The 8,090-nt window shown below is 42.5% G+C and overlaps 1 non-coding gene across 1 annotated transcript; it reads left to right on the forward strand.

Moving 5' to 3' along the window:
- The first annotated feature begins 982 nt into the window (after positions 1-982).
- On the forward strand, positions 983-1,144 carry LOC144696207 (U1 spliceosomal RNA). The gene has a single exon (XR_013580119.1). It is a non-coding gene; the product is annotated as a U1 spliceosomal RNA (small nuclear RNA).
- Positions 1,145-8,090: the final 6,946 nt, after the last annotated feature.

Below are 8,090 nucleotides of genomic sequence, written 5' to 3' on the forward strand. Positions count from 1 at the left end.
GCTCCAAGTAGTTGGACCGTGCCGTACCACCTGTCCCTTGTGGAAAAATTTATGCAGAGAAACTCCTTTGACCACAAGTCCATCAGGCAGTGGTCGGCACGTAATGTTTTAGAGGCCCTGCAGGAAAAGGAGATGTTGGATCCTGTCCAATGGTTCTCCGAGCAGACTGTCAAAGTCATGTGGCAGAATAGTTCATCGCCAGAACTTTCCAAAAGGCACCAAGGTGCCTCCCAATCAGATCCTTCCTACACGCCAGGAGTCTCACCCTCCCTGCACCTTGCCCTCGAGGTGGCTGTGTGTGGTACGGGGGTGGCAAGAGACTTTTGTTCACCTCCTTGTGGATAGTGCCTTTACAAAGAAGGTCTGGAGAGAGATGCAGTGGTTTCTGTCGAGGTTCATCCCGAGCAGAGCTGTGTCACAGGACTCTGTGCTCTAAGGGCTGTTCCCAGGGACACACACCGAGACAAACACCAACTGCAGCTGGAGGATCATCAACTCAGTGAACAACGCTCTTTGGTCTGCAAGAAACTTGTTGGTCTTCCAGTGCAAAGAGTTGTCCCTGACCGAGTGTTGCTGACTGGCACATTCCAAGGTCCAGGACTATGTGCTGAGAGACACACTAAAGCTTGGAGCAGCCGCCGCAAAGGCGCAATAGGGAAAGGTCGCTGTCTAAGACCTTTCTGTCATAGTGCACCGAGAGACTGGGAATTGTATCGACCCCTCGGGCTGTCCGGCTCACATTGAATGTATGCAGTGAATACTAAATGTATCATAATTGTATTGAAGCACCCTCAGAGTGCAACAGGATGTATGTTGATAACTCCAATACCATTGCACTTTCCGACTGTCTGTAATGACCATATTGAAATAACTGTAATATTCATTGATTGTATTGAAGCAGCTCTTGATCCATGTCTAAAAGTTGAATTTGATTGCACTTTTTGTGATGGCGATTTAGAAATGTTTTGTAATGTTCTTCCAGATATTTAATGAATAAAGTATATTTGTCCAAAAAAATATTGTTCTCCCAGGACGAGGTCAGCCCATTGCACTTCGAGTGTGCTGACACCTGCGATGTCCCCAAATGCGGGATTCTCGACTGTAAAATTTGTGGGAGCGGGAGGACTGCATTTGCGCTCTCCTCTGATTAACTAATTAATGTCAGATTTTACTGTAACATATTTGTTCACCAACAGAGACCGTTGTTGCATGTACTACAAAGTACTCGAAAAATTAACACATAAAGGACACATGTATGTGGAGAAGCAAATAGTGTTAACGTTTCGAGGTCCAAGATCGCCAACATCCGCAGTGTTTTGCTTTTATTTTAACGCTGGCATTTGAGGTCGCTCTGCACTCACTGCATTTATCATGATTTCCTCTCTGCTTGTGTACTAACGTTCATCGGCCAGCAAAGGGTGGCATAAGCAAGAGAAACGGTTTTGAGGAAGAGACGCTTTTTAAATTCATTCACCCAGAAACAAATGATTCCCCCATTGCAGCAGCGAGCTGCTTCTAAAATGTCTTTAGGCTTTTAACTCCCAATGCCAAATCGGCTCCTGAAATGATCTTTTTCATTTTTCTTTTATTATTTATTCAATTCCCTTTTGAACAGCATCTGGTTCACAGAATGTGAGGGGGCAAGATAATATCATTGTCGTCTACACAGGCTGAACACGTCAGGATCAACAGCAGAAGAGCTAAAGGATCCCCAAAAGATATTGGGCGACTGGTGCAGAATCAGGTTCAACTTCTGTCTTCATCAATTAGAGTTCATGTCATTTCGACAACACCCTCCATGCCCAAATATCCGTCCCTGGCCTGCTGCAATGTTCCAGTGAAGCTCAACGCAAACTGGAGGAACAGCACCTCATCTTCCGATTAGGCACTTATCAACCTTCCGGGCTTAACATTGAGTTCAACAACTTTAGCGCATGACCTCTCTCCCCCATCCTTAGCCCCTTTCCGATCCCCCTTTTTTCTAATAATTTGTCATTTTTAAAATATATATTTTTAAAATATATTTTCCTTTTCCCACCAATTTCTATTAATGTTAAATTTATTCCATCCATTGTTTTATCTCCAGTTTTTAGCCTATTTCGATCCCTTCCCCTCACCCCACACCCACTCGGGCCATTTGTCACTTCTTCGTCTTGCTTTCTACCCTTAATGCCACCATTAGCACATTCCTTAGATAATATCATTACCATAAAAATCCTTTGTCCCTTTGTCTATGACATGTTTGGCAATCTCTTCTTTGCCTCCACCTGTCACTGGCCCTCTATCCAGCTTCACCTGTCCCAGCCCCATCAACCAGCTTATATTTCACCTCATTTCTATTTTTCTTTAGTTCTGATGAAGAGTCATACGGACTCGACACTACAACCATATTCATCTTCGCAGATGCTGTCCGACCTGCTAAGTTTTTCCAGCTATTTTTGGTTTTTTTTACAGAATCCATAGACCATTTCATCATCAGGTGCAGAGAAAAGGGGACGTTCTGTGATTTTTCAAATGCAGAGCTAGCAGGCAGAATTGCTGAGTTGGTGATCACATCCACTCCCATGGAAGGATTCCAGGAAGATCTGTTAGACAAGCTGAAAAGGTGTAGCATTCAAGAGCGGCTGAAGAGGATGGTTGTAAGTACAAAGTGACCCTCACAGTTTGATTAAACTTACAGGTCCAAGGTACAACCCAGTTGTTGAAGCACTCACTAGGAAACCCAAACCTAGCAGGACATGTGGAGGGTGTGGCCTTTTGCATGCACCAAGGAAATTCCCAGCTTTTCATCGATTCTGTAAGGCATGTGGCAGAAAGGGCCTTTGGCAGAGGCTGTGCACTTGAGCAAAGGCTGATGCAGCTACAAAGAGCCGTGTGCTGATCCAAACAACCCGCTTGCAACAGGTAGTTTTCAGCAATGAGGATGGCCAGCTGGTATCCCGCCAGAAACATATACACGAAGCAATTGACAAACAAGAAAATGACGATGTGCACAATGAGATGGAGTGTGAAGAGCACCTATTTCACACCGTCAATCTTGTGGAAAGCATTGATGCCATCTCACCATCTGAAGTGTTTGCCAAGATTCGAATTAGCTGCCCTAAGAAAGTTGGTAAGGATTCATTATTGGTCAAGATTGACACAGGGGCAAGTGCCAACATGCTACCCCTACTAATTCTAAAAGACACATATCTGCAGACATGGCAAAACCCACTGCTGTGAAACACTCAGCATACAACAGCTCACAAATTCCATGTGCAGGATCATACTCCTGGACTGTAAGTACAGTCAATCCTCCTGGTGACACAGATGTTCTACATCATGGAGACTCCAGCCCAGAGTCTCTAGGTGTATCAGCATGCCATGACCTCACACGAGCAACAATCCATGGAATCAATCAGACCTCACAAGGCAGATCAAACTCATAAATGACGCCTGTCACCTCAGATCATGAACTAAAAGTGAAATATCCAGGATCTTTAGACATAATTGTCAATTAAAAGTGAGCTGCAACATTACGCTTGCAGGAGAATGCAAGTCTGTCAATTGATCCAGAACATTTTGTGCAAAACAAATGCTAGCAGCTACAAGAAGAAATGGTGAAAGGTGACACTACAGAAACTGTGGAAAACGGATGGCCTGATTCAATTCAGTATCTCCACGAGCACATAAGATCATTTTGGCCATATTGGGACAAGTCAGGCACCTCCCGGTAAGTCATTTCTAAAGGCAGGCAGCCGATCAAACTGGAATCTTTATGACCTGATATTAGCTTGATCTAATGGCCCAGATGAATGAATGACTTGCACAGTGAAATCCCTAATTCTCAAATGTAGACAGACCAAGCAAGATCTACCCATTGCAATGTTACATCCAAGAGTGATACCTTTAAGTGGAATTATTCTATAACTGGCACAGATCTTGTTAGGTCGACCAATGCATACCAATTTACGGATTCTTACCCATTCTACTGTCTCAAAGACTAGAGAGCAAGTTTTAAAACTGCACGAGAAGACGGCCAATGTCTTGATAAAAATGTGGGTACAGAGCTGCCAAGTTTACAGTTGGGACAAGTTCACGTCCAGGGGCCCACAGAAGGGTACGTGGCAACCAGCCGAGGCATCAAAGATTGGTTCAGAACCAGGGTCCTATGAAGTAATGACACAAAAAGGCACAATGGTGAGACGTAACTGAGGAGAAATCAGATCTATTCCAGCTCCTCAACCACTGGACATTTCTATTGACTTTAGGACAAGATCCCTAATGAAACCAGAAACATTATCCAAGTCTCAGAATCGGGCAGGTCACTGTGAGCAATTAAATACACCTCCAGATAAAGTTACCATCATAGGATCTGGGTGTACCAGCAGATTGCCTTTACCCTTCAGGGACTCATAGATTCATCTGTTCTATACGCTGATGTAATGGTAACTAAACATGAACATGTATTGTAATTAGTTACACTTCTTTGGAAGGGGTTAAAGTATCTTTAAAAAGGAGGAATGCTGTAATATGCCTTTAAGAGATAGCTGCCTATCATCACTAGAAGGGAAATGTGTCATGCTACCTAGCTTTAGTTTCACTTTTGATATTGAGCAGAGCACACAACAGTCAGTTCTGCTGCTGATGCCTTCAAGCTTTCTATCCATGTATATCTGTTCCCATGTTCCTCATCTCAATAAATGAACCCACAGCATGTTTACACAATCACTTATGTGCAATTGATGCCTTTATATCATTGTAAAATCACCGACATGGAGTGCAAGATAATGTACCTGTACAGGCGAGCAAGGCTCCCCGGTGTCCCTAGGTGGTTCACACAGTGAATGAGGGGGAGAGAGCACTGTGTAAGATAATGTACAGGTGAGTGAGCCTCAGTGCAGCAACTCAGTATCTGGTTTTCTTCAATATTTGTGCATTTTCCCCTCAATTATTTTCTGTTTTATCATTTAATTTTCTTTTCCCCAGACAACGTACCAGGGAATGTTTGATATGAAATGAGAATTGTAAATCTATTTGCAAACTGTTTGTGAGCATACTGAATTGCCTCAGAATGTCATAGCCAGGCATTAAACATCATAGAACTGTGTTGCACTTTATGTGATGTCAAATTGGAACTGTCGTGTAATTTACCTTAACTTTATGAATAAAGTTTATATTTTGAAAACAATAGTATTACAGTTTCTAGTACCTGTCGAACAGGAATTGACGTTTACCTCAGTCTGGGTCATGCCTGCAGACAGACCGAAGATGTTCTGCAAAGCGATCACCCAGTCTCAGTTTGGTATCTCCAATGTCGATGTGACATCATTGGGAGCAGCAAATGCAGTAGACCAAATTGAGGGAGTGCAAGTGAAGCACTTCTTCACTTGAAAGGAGTATTTGGGCCCTTGGACCGTGAGGAGTAGGGGGGACTAAAGGGACAGACATTGCACCTTCTGTGATTGTATGCGAAGGTGCCATGGGAGGGGGCTGAGGTGTTGGGAATGATGGAGGACTGGACCAAGGTGTCCCAGAGGGAACAGTCCCTACGGAATGCCGACAGGGGTGGGAGATGGAGTGAGGATGCGTTTGGGGGATGGCATCATGCTGGAGTTTGTGGAAATGGCAGAATTTTTTAAATCCTCTCTGCAGCCTCCCCAGTTCCTCTATCCTTTTTAATAATAAATTGACCAGAGCCACGTGCAGTACTGTAAGTATGATATAACCAATGTTTGAAATAAATTTAGCTTAACTTCCCTAATTTTCAATTTGATCCCTTCAAAAAGAAGCCCTCCTGCTTGGTTTGTTTCTCTTCAGCCTTTCCCTCCCCAGTATTGACTGACTGACTGTTTCTCTCTCTCTCACACACACACACACACACACACGCACACACACACACACACACGCAAGCACACATGCACATATATAGACACATGTCATCCATTTATAAATTGTGTTTCTGATTCTGAAGTTCAAACCATTAATGCAAATTATCAACAACAGTGGGCCCAGTACTGATCCTTGTCAAATACTATTTCCCACTTTCTGCCACTCTGAATAACTACCCTCTGCTTTCTACCTGCTAGCAATCCATTCTTCCCTTCTCCGCTGACTCCATATTCTCTGACTTTATTCAGTAGCCTATTGTAAGAGGCATTGTCAAAGGCCTTTTGAAAATCCAGGTAACTCGCATCTACTACATTACCATTGTCTACTGTCGCTGTTACCTCTTCCAAAAAAATCATAACTTTGGTCAAGAGAGATTTTCCTTTTTGAAATCCATGCTAATGATTTGTTTCTTTTTGTTAGAAGTTCTTCCTCTCTCTAGTAGGGATTGCATTATTTCTTCTAGCACCAACATTAGTTGACTGATCTACTATTCCCTGGGTACATTCTGTTCTGCCTTTTTAAGAACATGAATTACATTTGCTCTCTGCCAGTCCTCTAGCACTACACCTTTTCCTCAAAAACATATTTCAAATCTGCAGTAATACCTCTGCTATCTATTCCCTAGATTTATTTTAAATGTGTGGGTGTGAAACTTCTGGGCCAGGGCTTTATCCTCTTTGAGTTTGATTCGATCCCTTTTCTCTTATTTTAATTGCACTTACCTGAAAAGTTAGATCATCATTCAATATCATATCTACCTGTTCTAGCTCCCTGTTAAACACTGTAATTAAGTAATCAATTAATTTATTTAGAAAAATATACTTTATTCATAAAATATCTAAAAGGACATTACAAAACATTTCTAAATTGCCATCACAAAAGGTGCAATCAGATTAAACTTTTAAACAGGGATCATGAGGTGCATCAATACAATTAATGAATATTACAATCATTTCAATCTGTACATGACAGTCAGACAGTGCAATGGTATTGGAGTTATCAACCTACATCATGTTGCACTCTAAGGTGCTTCAATACAATAATGATACATTTAGTATTAACTACATACATTCATTGTGAGCCGTACAGCCAGAGGGGTCGAGTAATCATTTAATATTTCTGCCCTATCTCTATCCTTATCTGTGGCATTATCCTATCTATCCCTTAATGGTCCTATTTCCATCCCAGCCTTCCTATTTTTATTTATGTGCCTGAAAAATATTTTATTTTTTACCTTCCTTTTCAGAGTTTGATGTTTCAGAGTCATATCAAATAGTTGAATTTACATATTAAAGGGAAAATTAAAGGAGAATGAAAAGCTATGTGAGGAGAGGGCCATGTAAGATCTAACAGGAGTGGAAAAACATAGAAAAATAGAAGCAGGAGTAGCTCATTCGCCCTTCGAGCCTCCTCCACCATTCAATATGATCATGCCTGATCCTCAATCTCAGCGCCATAGTCTCGATCTCTCCCCAGCCCCTTTGACGACTTTAGTGTCCAGATATCTACCTAATTCCTTCTTCAACATATTCAGTGAATTGGCCTTCACAGCCCTCGGTGGTAGAGAATTAACCACCCTCTGAGTGAAGAGGATTCTCCTCCTTTCAGTACTGGAGGCCTACTCTGTATCCTAAGATTGTGACCCCTTGTTCTAGACCCCGCAGCCAGAGGAAACATCATTCCTGTATCCAGTCTGTCCAGCCCAGTCAGAATTTTACATGTTTCGATGAGATCCCCTCTCATTCTTCTAAACTCGTGTGAATACAGGCCCACTCGACCCAATGTCTTTTCACACGACAATCCCAGGAATCAGTCTGGTGAACCTTCGCTGCACTGCCTGTATGGCAAGTTTTCTTTCTCCGCTCAGGAGATCAAAACTGCACACAATACTCCAGGTGTGGTCTCACCAAGGACCTGTATAGCTGCAGGAAGACATACTTACCCCTGTACTCAAGTCCTCTTGCAACTGCTTGCTGCACTTGCATGCTTGCTTTCAGTGATTGGTATGCAAGGACACCCAGATCCCTTTGTACATCAACAATTCCCAATCTGACACCATTTAAATAATATTCTGTTTTTCCTTGGGAAGTGAATAACTTCACACTTATCCACGTTATACTACATCTGACATGTATTCTCCCACTCACTCAACTCGTCTAAATTGCCTTGAGGCCTCTTAACATCCTACTCCCCGCTCACATTCCTGTCTTCAAGAATCC

Source organism: Cetorhinus maximus, chromosome 21 (assembly GCF_964194155.1).
Source record: "Cetorhinus maximus chromosome 21, sCetMax3.hap1.1, whole genome shotgun sequence".
Lineage (NCBI taxonomy): Eukaryota > Metazoa > Chordata > Chondrichthyes > Lamniformes > Cetorhinidae > Cetorhinus > Cetorhinus maximus.